This window comes from Arachis hypogaea, chromosome 13 (assembly GCF_003086295.3).
Source record: "Arachis hypogaea cultivar Tifrunner chromosome 13, arahy.Tifrunner.gnm2.J5K5, whole genome shotgun sequence".
Classification (NCBI taxonomy): domain Eukaryota; kingdom Viridiplantae; phylum Streptophyta; class Magnoliopsida; order Fabales; family Fabaceae; genus Arachis; species Arachis hypogaea.
In genome coordinates, this window is record NC_092048.1 from 64,300,001 (window position 1) to 64,313,401 (window position 13,401).

Sequence of the window (13,401 nt, forward strand, 5' to 3'; positions counted from 1 at the left end):
ATGCCAGAAACACGTCACAAACTGGCGTTCAACTCCTAGAATGACCTCTCCACATGTAAACTTCAAACTCAGCCCAAGCACATACCAAGTGGGCCCCGGAAGTGGATTTCTGCATCATTTACTCAATTCTGTAAACCCTAGTAACTAGTCTAGTATAAATAGGACTTTTTACCATTGTATTTACATCTTTAGTTTCATCTTTAGATCACGTTTGGGAGATCTTTGATTAGTTTTATGCGATCTTAGACTTTTGTGAGGGCTGGCCATTCGGCCATGCCTGAACCTTTCACTTATGTATTTTTCAACGGTAGAGTTTCTACACACCATAGATTAAGGTGTGGAGCTCTGCTGTTCCTCAAAGATTAATGCAAAGTACTACTGTTTTTCTATTTAATTCAACTTATTCCGCTTCTAAGATATTTATTCGTATTTCAATACGATGGATGTGATGATCGTGACAGTCATCATCATTCGCAACTTATGAACGCATGCCTGACAACTACTTCCGTTCTACCTTAGATTGAATGGATATCTCTTGGATATCTAATACAGGGGATCGATTCCGATTTATTAGTGTCTTCGTGGAATAAGTTAGAACCCATGGATGGCCATTCCTGAGATCCGGAAAGTCTAAACCTTGTCTGTGGTATTCCGAGTAGGATCTGGGAAGGGATGGCTGTGACGAGCTTAAAACTCGCGAGTGCTGGGCGTAGTGACAGACGCAAAAGGATCAATGGATCCTATTCTAGTATGATCGAGAACCGACAGATGAATAGCCGTGCCGTGACAGAGCATCTTGGACCATTTTCACTGAGAAGATGGGAAGTAGCCATTGACAACGGTGATGCCCAACATACAGCTTGCCATGGAAAGGAGTAAGATTGATTGGATGAAGACAGCAGGAAAGCAGAGATCAGAGGAACGAAAGCATCTCTATACGCTTATCTGAAATTCTCATCAATGAATTACATAAGTACCACTATCCTATTTTATATTTTATTTAATTTTCAACCACTATAATTTCTGAATATAATTTAATCTGCCTGACTGAGATTTACAAGGTGACCATAGCTTGCTTCAAGCCGACAATCTCCGTGGGATCGACCCTTACTCACGTAAGGTTTATTACTTGGACGACCCAGTGCACTTGCTGGTTAGTTGTACGAAGTTGTGAAACAGATATAAGATCATGAACGTGCATATTGAGTTTTTAGCGCCGTTACCAAGGAATGGAATGATCACGATTTCGCACACCAAGTTTTTGGTGCCGTTGCCGGGGATTGTTCGAGTTTGGACAACTGACGGTTCATCTTGTTGCTCAGATTACGTAATTTTATTTTAATTTTAAGCTTTTTATTTCCTATTTTCGAAAAATACAAAAAAAAATTCTTCTTTTTCGTTTTTCCCAATTAATTTTCGAAAAATACAAAAAAAAATTTTACAAATTCATAAAATCAAAAATATTTTTGTGTTTCTTGTTTGAGTCTAGAGTCAAGTTTTAAGTTTGGTGTCAAACGCATCTTTTTTATTTTCCAAAAATTATTTTTGAAAATCTCATGCATTGCATTCTTCATGATCTTCAAGTTGTTCCTGGCCAGTCTTCTTGTTTGATCTTCATATTTTCTTGTTTTGTGTCTTTTCTAGTTTTTCATATGCATTTTTAACTTGTTAGTGTCTAATTATTGAAAATTTCTAAGTTTGGTGTCTTGCATGTTTTTCTTTTCTTAAAAATTTTCAAAAATAAGTCTTGATGTTCATCTTGATCTTCAAAGTGTTCTTGGTGTTCATCTTGACATTCATAGTGTTCTTGCATGCATCACATGTTTTGATCCAAAATTTTCATGCATTGTGTCAATTTTATGTTTTTCTCTCTCATCATTAAAAATTCAAAAAAATAAAAAATATATCTTTCCCTTTTTCTTCTCATCAAATTCGAAATTTTGAGTTAACTTTTTCAAAAAAATTTTAAAATCTAGTTGTTTTTATGAGTCAAATCAAATTTTCAATTTGAAAATCTTATCTTTCTCAAATCTTTTTCAAAAATCAAATCTTTTTCTCTCATAATTTTCAAAAATTCCAAAATGATTTTCAAAAATCTTTTTCTTGTTTTGTTTCAAAATTTCAAATATTTACTAACAATTAATGTGATTGATTCAAAAATTTTTAAGTTGTTACTTGCCTATTAAGAAAGGTTTAATCTTTAAATTTCAAAATCATATCTTTTTAGTTTCTTGATTAGTCAAGTAATCAACTTTGATTTCAAAAATCAAATCTTTTTAAATTTCTTTTTCAAATCTTTTTCAAATTAAGTTTCAATCATATCTTTTTCAAAATTAATTTCAAAATCTTTTCTAACTTCTTTTCTAACTTCCTATCTTTTCAAAATTTAATTTTCAAATCTTTTTCAATCAATCTTATCTCTTTGTTTCAATCATATCTTTTTCAAAAACAAATTTCAAACCTCTTTTAATCAATCATATCTTTTTGTTTCAATCATATCTTTTTCAAAACTACCTAACTAACTCTCTCCTTCTAAATTTCGAAAATTCCTTCCATCTTTTTCAAAATTCCTTTTTAATTAACTAATTATTTTTAATTTTAATTTTAATTCAATTTTAATTTTAATTTTCGAATTTTAAATTTAATTTTAAAATATTCTTACTTTATTTTGTTTAATTTTCGAATTCCTCTCTTATCTCTAATCTCCTTCTATTTATTTATTCATCTACTAACACTTCTCTTCCATCCAAAATTCGAACCCCATCTCCCTTTCTGAGTTCAAATTTTTCCTCTTCTCCTTCTCATATTCTTCTTCTACTCACATAAAGGAACCTCTCTCTACTGAGGCAAAGAGGATTCCTATTATTTTCTGTTTTCTTCTTTTTCATATGAGCAAGAACAAGGATAAGAACATTCTTGTTGAAGCTGATCCTGAACCTGAAAGGACTCTGAAGAGGAATCTAAGGGAAGCTAAAGCACAGCTCTCTGGAGAAAATCTGACAGAAATTTTCGAAAAAGAAGAAGTTATGGCCGAAAATAATAACAATGCAAGGAGGATGCTTGGTGACTTTACTGCACCTAATTCCAATTTACATGGAAGAAGCATCTCAATCCCTGCCATTGGAGCAAACAATTTTGAGCTTAAACCTCAATTAGTTTCTCTGATGCAACAGAACTGCAAGTTTCATGGACTTCCATCCGAAGATCCTTTTCAGTTCTTAACTGAGTTCTTGCAGATCTGTGATACTGTTAAGACCAATGGGGTTGATCCCGAGGTCTACAGGCTTATGCTTTTCCCATTTGCTGTAAGAGACAGAGCTAGAGTATGGTTGGACTCTCAACCTAAAGATAGCCTGAACTCTTGGGATAAGCTGGTCACAGCCTTCTTAGCCAAGGTCTTTCCTCCTCAAAAGCTTAGTAAGCTTAGAGTGGATGTTCAAACCTTCAGACAGAAAGAAGGTGAATCCCTCTATAAAGCTTGGGAGAGATACAAGGAACTCACCAAAAGGTGTCCTTCTGACATGCTTTCAGAATGGACCATCCTGGATATATTCTATGATGGTCTGTCTGAGCTATCAAAGATGTCACTGGACCATTCTACAGGTGGATCCATTCACCTAAAGAAAACGCCTGCAGAAGCTCAAGAACTCATTGACATGGTTGCAAATAACCAGTTCATGTACACTTCTGAAAGGAATCCTGTGAATAATGGGACACCTATGAGGAAGGGAGTTCTTGAAATTGATACTCTGAATGCCATATTGGCTCAGAATAAAATATTGACTCATCAAGTCAATATGATTTCTCAGAGTCTGAATGGAATGCAAGCTGCATCCAACAGTACTCAAGAGGCATCTTCTGAGGAAGAAGCTTATGATCCTGAGAACCCTGCAATAGCAGAGGTGAATTACATGGGTGAACCCTATGGAAACACCTATAATCCCTCATGGAGAAATCACCCAAATCTCTCATGGAAGGATCAACAAAAGCCTCAACAAGGCTTTAATAATGGTGGAAGAAACAGGTTTAGCAATAGCAAGCCCTTTCCATCATCCACTCAGCAAAAGACAGAGAGTTCTGAGCAGAATCCATCTAGCTTGGCAAATATAATCTCTGATCTATCTAAGGCCACTCTAAGTTTCATGAATGAAACAAGGTCCTCCATTAGAAATTTGGAAGCACAAGTAGGCCAGGTGAGTAAAAGAGTCACTGAAACTCCTCCTAGTACTCTCCCAAGCAATACAGAAGAAAATCCAAAAGGAGAGTGCAAGGCCATTGAAATGACCATCATGGGACGTCCAAAGATCAATAAGGAGTTTCCCTCGGAGGAACCAAAGGAATCTGAGGCTCATCTAGAAACCATAGAGATTCAATTGAACATCCTTATGCCATTCATGAGCTCTGATGAGTATTCTTCTTCTGAAGAGAATGAAGATGTTACTGAAGAGCAAGTTGCCAAGTACCTTGGTGCTATCATGAAGCTGAATACCAAATTATTTGGTAATGAGACTTGGGAAGATGAACCTCCCTTGTTCACCAATGAACTGAGTGATCTGGATCAACTGAGATTGCCTCAGAAGAAACAGGATCCTGGAAAGTTCTTAATACCTTGTACCATAGGCACCATGACCTTTGAGAAGGCTCTATGTGACCTTGGGTCAGGGATAAACCTCCTGTCCCTCTCTGTAATGGAGAAATTGGGAATCTTTGAGGTGCAAGTTACCAGAATCTCACTAGAGATGGCAGACAACTCAAGAAAACAGGCTTATGGACTAGTAGAGGACATGTTAGTAAAGGTTGAAGACCTTTACATCCCTGCTGATTTCATAATCCTAGACACTGGGAAGGAAGAGGATGAATCCATCATCCTTGGTTAGTATGAGCGGATAATTTATACGCTTTTTGGCATTGTTTTTACATAGTTTTTAGTATGATTTAGTTAGTTTTTAGTATATTTTTATTAGTTTTTAAATAAAAATCACATTTCTGGACTTTACTATAAGTTTGTGTGTTTTTCTGTCATTTCAGGTATTTTCTGGCTGAAATTGAGGCACCTAAGCAAAAATCAGATTTAGAGGTTGAAGAAGGACTGCAGATGCTGTTGGATTCTGACCTCCATGCACTCAAAGTAGATTTTCTGGAGCTACAAAACTCCAAATGGCGCGCTTCCAATTTCGTTGGAAAGTAGACATCCAAGGCTTTCCCGAAATATATAATAGTCCATACTTTGCCTAAGGATAGATGACGTAAACAGGTGTTGAACGCCAGTTCCAAGCTGCATTCTGGAGTCAAACGCCAGAAACAGGTTGCAAAGTGGAGTTCAACGCCAAAAACACGTCACAAACTGGCGTTCAACTCCAAGAATGACCTCTCCACGTGTAAACTTCAAGCTCAGCCCAAGCACACACCAAGTGGGCCCCGGAAGTGGATTTCTGCATCATTTACTCAATTCTGTAAACCCTAGTAACTAGTCTAGTATAAATAGGACTTTTTACCATTTTATTTACATCTTTAGTTTCATCTTTAGATCACGTTTGGGGGATCTTTGATTAGTTTTATGCGATCTTAGACTTTTGTGAGGGCTGGCCATTCGGCCATGCCTGAACCTTTCACTTATGTATTTTTCAACGGCAGAGTTTCTACACACCATAGATTAAGGTGTGGAGCTCTGCTGTTCCTCAAAGATTAATGCAAAGTACTACTGTTTTTCTATTCAATTCAACTTATTCCGCTTCTAAGATATTCATCCGTACTTCAATATGATGAATGTGATGATCGTGACAGTCATCATCATTCGCAACTTATGAACGCGTGCCTGACAACCACTTCCGTTCTACCTTAGATTGAATGGATATCTCTTGGATATCTAATACAGGGGACCGAGTCCGACTTATTAGTGTCTTCGTGGTATAAGTTAGAACCCATGGATGACCATTCCTGAGATCCGGAAAGTCTAAACCTTGTCTGTGGTATTCTGAGTAGGATCTGGGAAGGGATGGCTGTGACGAGCTTAAAACTCGCGAGTGATGGGCGTAGTGACAGACGCAAAAGGATCAATGGATCCTATTCTAGTATGATCGAGAACCGACAGATGAATAGTCGTGCCGTGACAGAGCATCTTGGACTATTTTCACTGAGAGGACGGGAAGTAGCCATTGACAACGGTGATGCCCAACAAATAGCTTGCCATGGAAAGGACTAGGATTGATTGGACGAAGACAGCAAGAAAGTAGAGATCAGAGGAACGAAAGCATCTCTATACGCTTATCTGAAATTCTCACCAATGAATTACATAAGTACCACTATCCTATTTTATATTTTATTTAATTTTCATCCACTATAATTTCTTAATACAATTTAATCCGCCTGACTGGGATTTACAAGGTGACCATAGCTTGCTTCAAGCCAACAATCTCTGTAGGATCGACCCTTACTCACGTAAGGTTTATTACTTGGATGACCCAGTGCACTTGCTAGTTAGTTGTATGAAGTTGTGAAACAGATATAAGATCATGAACGTGCGTATTGAGTTTTTAGCGTCGTTACCAAGGAATGGAATGATCACGATTTTGCACACCAGGATGTAGAGCTTTGAGGCCTACTATCCTAAGTTTGTGTGTTTTTCTGTGATTTTAGGTATTTTCTGGCTGAAATTGAGGGACCTGAGCAAAAATCTGATTCAGAGGCTGAAAAATGACTGTAGATGCTGTTGGATTCTGATCCTCCTGCACTCAAAGTGGATTTTCTGGAGCTACAAAAACCTAATTGGCACGCTCTTAATTGCGTTGGAAAGTAGACATCCTGGGCTTTCCAGAAATATATAATAGTACATACTTTGCTCGAGATTTGATGGCCCAAACTGGTGTTCAAAGCCATCCTAAAACTTTCTGGCATAAAACGCTAGAACTGGCACCAGAATTGGAGTTAAACGCCCAAACTGGCACCCAAGCTGGTGCTTAACTCCAAGAACAGCCTATGCACGTGAAAGCTTCAATGCTTAGCCCAAGCACGCACCAAGTGGGTCCCGGAAGTGGATTTCTGCACTATCTGCACTTAGTTACTCATTTTCTGTAAACCCTAGTAACTACTTTAGTATAAAAACTACTTTTAGAGATTTATTTTATAACTTTTATATCTTATGTAACTTTGACACTTTGGAACCTCCATTGGAGGCTGGCCTCACGACCATGCCTAGACCTTTTTCACTTATGTATTTTCTACGGTGGAGTTTCTATACCCCATAGATTAAGGTGTGGAGCTCTACTATTCTTCATGAATTAATGTAAGTACTATTATTTTTCCTTCAATTCACACCTACTTCTTCTCCAAGATATACTCTTGTACTTAATTCAGTTAAGTCAGAATGAAGGGGTGACCCGTGACAATCACCCACTATCTTCGTTACTCGCTTAGCCAAGATTCGTGTGCCTGACAACCACAAGCGGTCTACATGATGTTCAACGTAGTCATTGGACGACAGCTGGAGTATATTCTCTTGGGTATCTAATACACGGACCGAGTCCGTGAGATTAGTATCTTCGTGGTATAGGCTAGAACCATTAGCAGCATTCCTAAGATCCGGAAAGTCTAAACCTTGTCTGTGGTATTCCGAGTAGGCTTTGGGAAGGGATGACTGTGACGAGCTTCAAACCTACGAATGTTGGGCGCAGTGACTGTGTGAAAAAGGATAAGGGTCCTATTCCGACGCTAGCGGGAACCGACAGATGATTAGCCGTGCAGTAGCTGTACCTGGTATTTTTCATCCGAGACGAGAAATCCGACAGTTGATTAGCCGTGTTGAGATCGTACCTGGTATTTTTCATCCGAGAGGATCATACAGCTTGCCATGGAAGGGAGCACGCATGATTGGAAGAAGGCAATAGGAAAGTAGAGGTTCAGAAGCAACAAAGCATCTCCAAACGCTTATCTGAAATTCCTACCAGTGAATTACATAAGTATCTCTATCTTATTTCATGTTTTATTTATCTTTTAGTTATCAAAACCTCATAACCATTTGAATCCACCTGACTAAGATTTACAAGATGACCATAGCTTGCTTCAAGCTGACAGTCTCTGTGGGATCGACCCTTACTCACGTAAGGTATTACTTGGACGACCCAGTGCACTTGCTGGTTAGTTGTGTGGAGTTGTGAAAAGTGTGAATCATAATTTCGTCCACCAAGTTTTTGGCGCCGTTGCCGGGGATTGTTCGAGTTTGGACAACTGACGGTTCATCTTGTTACTTAGATTGGTTAATTTTGTTTTATGTTTAAGCTTTTTATATTTTTTATTTTCGAAAAAAAACTAAAAAATATATATTTAGTTTTCAAAAAATTCATCAAAATTTTTAGGAATGAATTCCATCTTCGAGTTTCATGTTGGTATCTTAAAGCTTGGCTGGCTATTAAGCCATGTCTAATCTTTTGGACCGGAGCTTTAATTTATCATGTTCATTGGATTGTTGTATGTATTTGTTATGCTAAAGCTTGGCTGGCCATCTGGCCATGTCTAACTCTGTTGGACCGAAGCTTTAGAATAACATTGCATCAGCTTTGGGATTCTCATTTATAATTCTATGCTAAAGCTTGGCTGGCCATTGGCCATGTCTAATTCTTTTGGACTGGAGCTTTAGACTAACATTACATGAATCCTAGAATTTTGATTAAAAATTTTGAACTTTTTTATTTTCTATTTCCAAAATAATTTCAAAAAATACAAAGAAATCAATAAAACCATAAAAACCAAAAATTGTGTGTTTCTTGTTTGAGTTTAGTGTCAAATTTTAAGTTTGGTGTCAATTACATGTTTTAATATTTGTTAAATTTTCAAAATTATATGCATTGTGTTCTTCATTGATCTTCAAGTTGTTCCTGATGATTTTCTTTATTTGATCTTTAAATTTTCTTGTTTTGTGTCTCTTCTTGTTTTTCATATGCATTTTTGAATTATTAGTGTCTAAAGTTTAAAAATTTCTAAGTTTGTTGTCTTGCATGTGTTTCTTTTCTTAAAAATTTTCAAAAATATGTTCTTGGTGTTCATCTTGACATTCAAAGTGTTCTTGCATGCATTATTAGTTTTGATCTTAAATTTTTATGTCTTGAGTCATTTAGTTATTTTTCTCTCTCCTCATTAAAAATTCAAAAATAAAAAAAAATATCTTTTCCTTTTTTGTCTCATAAATTTCGAAATTTTGGATTGACTTAGTCAAAAATTTTAAAAATTTAGTTGTTTCTTATTAGTCAAGTCAAAATTTCAATTTAAAAATTCTATCTTTTCAAATCTTTTTCAAAAATAAAATCTTTTTCATTTTTTTTCTTAACATTTTCCAAAATTTCAAAATTGATTTTCAAAATCTTTTTCTTATTTTTATTTCATATTTTCGAAATTATTGCTATCATTTAATGTTTTGAGTAAAAAGAATTTCAAGTTGTTGCTTGCCTATTAAGAAAGGTTCAATCTTTAAATTCTAAGAATCATATCTTTTAGTTTCTTGTTAGTCAAATCATCAACTTTAATTTTAAAAATCAAATCTTTTTAATTTCTTTTTCAAAATTCAATTTCAAAATCTTTTCTAACTTCTTATCTTTTAAAAACTGATTTTCAAATCATTTTCAATTAACCACTTTTTGTTTTTGTTTGATTTTTAAAAAATTTATTATTTCTCTCTCTAATTTTCGAAAATAATTAACAACTTTTTCAAAAATCTTTTTAATCAATTAATTGTTTTAAATTTTATTTTATTTCTTTTAATAAATTCGAATTTTAACCAATAATTAAAATAAAAACAAAAATATTTTTCTTCTCCCTCTTTTTAAATTCAAACTCTCTCCCTCTCATCTCTTTCTATTTATTTTATTTAATTACTAACTGATGCACGGAAAACTTGTCTCACAACAAATTTCCTTCGGCAAGTGTACTGAATTTGTCGTCAAGTAAAAACTCACAATAGAGTGAGGTCGAATCCCACAAGGATTGATTGATCAAGCAACTTTAATTAGAGGACTGTTCTAGTTGAGCGAATCCAGAATTTGAGTTGAGAATTGCAGAAAATAAAATGGCGGGAAGGTAATTGACAGGAAAGTAAATGCTAGAATTATAGATCTGAAAGTAAATGACTGAAGGTAAATTGCAGAATTGTAAATGGGAATGGGAGAATTGCTCATTAAAGTAAATAACAGAAATTAAAGAGAATGGGTAAGATCAGAAATGGGGAGTTCATTGGGCTTAGGAGATGTTGCATTCTCCGGATCAATTTCATTTTCATCTCTTCCTCAATCAATGCACTCATTGATCTCCTTGGCAATCTTAAGTGATTGAATTACAATTTCTTGTAATTCAATCTCTCAAATCTTGATCAATAGCCAATTCCTTGGTCAATTGCTCATGAGAAGAGATGAAGTATGGTCACTGATTATACCACATGCATTTCCCAAACCAAATGTTGAGAGGATTATAGTCACATATCCATCCAAACCCAATTTGGTCCAGCATGAGAAAGCATTTCTAGCTTGATCTCTTCATTCCTCTTTCAAGGTTCAGAAGAGATCCAAGTATGAATAGCTTCTTTTTCAAGATAACTACTCAATTGGATGAAGATCAAAAGCTTTCAAGTAAAATCAAGAGAAAAGATAGAAGAAGAATAATGAAAACTAGTATTGATCCATCAAATTACAACAGAGCTCCCTAACCCAATGACAGGGGTTTAGTTGTTCATAGCTCTGGAAAATGAAAACAAAGATAGAGAATACATGATGAAAACTTAGAAGTGCAGAGAAAGTAAATACAGAGAGTAGTTCCTATGCTAAGAGTCTCCCTATTATTTCCAACTCTCCAAAATATTTCAAAGCTACTCCTATATATACTACTCTTCTGTTCTTCTAGTTGATTCTTCAAGTCTTGCGCCTTTGGATCTTGAGTTTGAAGCAGTGCTCTTCTTCATTGGGCTTAGCTTTTACTTGCAGAGAGAAAGTATGAAGTGGGTAGGGGCTTTGGCTCAGGAAGTTAGTGGTGTTAACGTTCAGTGAAAATATGGGTTCGAGAACGTTAGTGACAATCACCTTTTTCACTAACGTTCCTCACCAAAGTTAAAAGCCACGTTAACCTCAACGTTAGTAGCACAAACGTTGCCACTAACGTTTCCACTATGTCCTTCGCACACGTTATTGGGACTCAACTTTCCCAATAACGTTGAGAAGCCTCCCCCTTTCCTACGTTAGAGTCCACGTTAACTAGGTTAACGTGGCTTCTAACGTGGCCTTGCTAGCCATCTCCAACGTTAGTGACAAAGTTGAGTGTCACAAACGTTGGCTCATCTTTCCCTTATCCACGTTAGCTTCCACGTTAACTAAGTTAACGTGGGAGTTAACGTGGCTCATGGTGGCATGTGTGGCTCCTTCCAACGTTAGTGACAATGTTGGCTGTCACTAACGTTGGCGATCACCTTCTTTCTTCACGTTAGCTTCCACGTTAACTAGGTTAACGTGGGAGTCAACGTGGCTCATTGGGGGCTTGTGTTCTTCCAACGTTAGTGACAATGTTGGGTGTCACTAACGTTGTCGACCACTTTGTTCCTTCACGTTAGCTTCAACGTTAACTAGGTTAACGTGGGAGTTAACGTGGCTTAATGTGCTTTGGCCAACATTAGTGACAACGTTGAGTGTCACTAACGTTGGCTCCCCCCTTTCTTCTTAACGTTAGAGGCCATGTTAACTAAGTTAACGTGGACTCTAACGTGGCCACTCATGATCTTGGTCCAACGTTAGTGATAATGTTAAGTGTCACTAACGTTGGCTCCATTTCTTTACTTCCACGTTAGAGTTCACGTTAACTTAGTTAACGTGACTCTTAACGTGGGCAATGATGGCTTCGAGAGCGTTATTGGCAATCACTTTTCTCATTAACTTTGCAAGTTACTCCCATTCCACGTTAGTGTTAACGTTAGTGTAACTAACGTAGCCACTAATGTGGTTCTTCTTTGCTTCCTTTGTCCTAAAATCAAGCAATAACGTGCATCAAAGTTCTAGTCCAAGTCATGGGAAATGCAACATCCAATTTTGTCCTTAAATTCATGCAAAATTCTCATGAAATCATGTAAAGTGCACAATGTATTCTTGAATCAAGATGTAAGTGAATATCTACCCAAAACTAGCTTATTTCCTAAGAAAATGCATGAAACTACCCTAAAAACAGTAAAGAAAAGGTCAGTGAAACTGGCTAAAATGCCCTGGCATCACTAACACTTCTCTTATTCTTAAAAGGTTAAATTACACAGTTGGTCCCTATACTTTTGGTGAAATTGCAAATTGGTCCTTACACTTTAAAAGTTTGTAATTGGGTCCCTAAAGATAATTAAAATTCGTAATTTAGTCCCCGTCGTTCAAAAAGTGTTTGATTTAACAGAATATTCTCAGAATATTCTCTATTTTGAACATGTGACCTGCACATGTTTGCAATAGGGACCAATTTGCAACTTTAGTGAAAGTATGAGGACCAACTGTGTAATTTAACCATTTGAAAATGACCCAAAACTCCCTAGACTATCTGAATCCACCCTACCCCTCCCCAGCTCTCTCACTCTCACTTTCTCACTTTCCAAAATGGCACCCCAACCCCAACGCTCTCTGTCTCTCACCTCGGTTCACCATCATCGTGCCTCTCGCCTCTGTCACCACGCCGAATTCACTAATAAATTGAGTTGCTATTTTTGTGTTAATTTGTTGCTATTTTTTTCTTAGACATTAAATTGTTCGCTTTAAGCATGCTTGGAATTGAAATTGTTCTCTTTCATTTATCGTCGGTGTTCAGTATTGGGATTGGAAGAGAAGAAAAAGTTGTCGGATGAGAAAGGCGAGATGGAGAAAGGAGGCGAGACCCGACTCGTGAGCACAAATGCAGTGGATCCGGCGTAACGATGGTGAACCGAGGTGAGATATAGAGAGCGGTGGGGTTCAGGTGTCGTTTTAGAAAGTGAGAAAGTGAGAGTGAGAGAGTTGGGGAGAGACGGGGTAGGTTCAGATAGCCTAGAGAGTTTTTGGTCACTCCAAATGATTAAATTACACAGTTGGTCCCCATACTTTCACTAAAATTGTAAATTGGTCTCTGTTGTCAAACATGTGCAGCTCACATGTTCAAAATAAAGAATATTTTGAGAATATTCTGTTAAATCAAACACTTTTTGAACGGCGGGGACTAAATTGCAAATTTTAATTCTCTTTAGGGACCCAATTATAAACTTTTAAAGTGTAGGGACTAATTTGCAATTTCACTGAAAGTGTAGGGACCAACTGTGTAATTTAACCTTCTTAAAATTCGAACCCTCTCTCTCTCTCTCTGTGTTCGAATTCTTCTTATTCTCTTTCTACCTCATTCTTCTATTCTTCTACTCACATGAAGGAATCTCTA

The 13,401-nt window shown here is 36.6% G+C and overlaps 1 non-coding gene across 1 annotated transcript; it reads right to left on the reverse strand.

The window, feature by feature from the left end:
* Positions 1 to 3,419: 3,419 nt before the first annotated feature.
* Positions 3,420 to 3,527, reverse strand: LOC112740105 (small nucleolar RNA R71). The gene has a single exon (XR_003171041.1). It is a non-coding gene; the product is annotated as a small nucleolar RNA R71 (small nucleolar RNA).
* Positions 3,528 to 13,401: the final 9,874 nt, after the last annotated feature.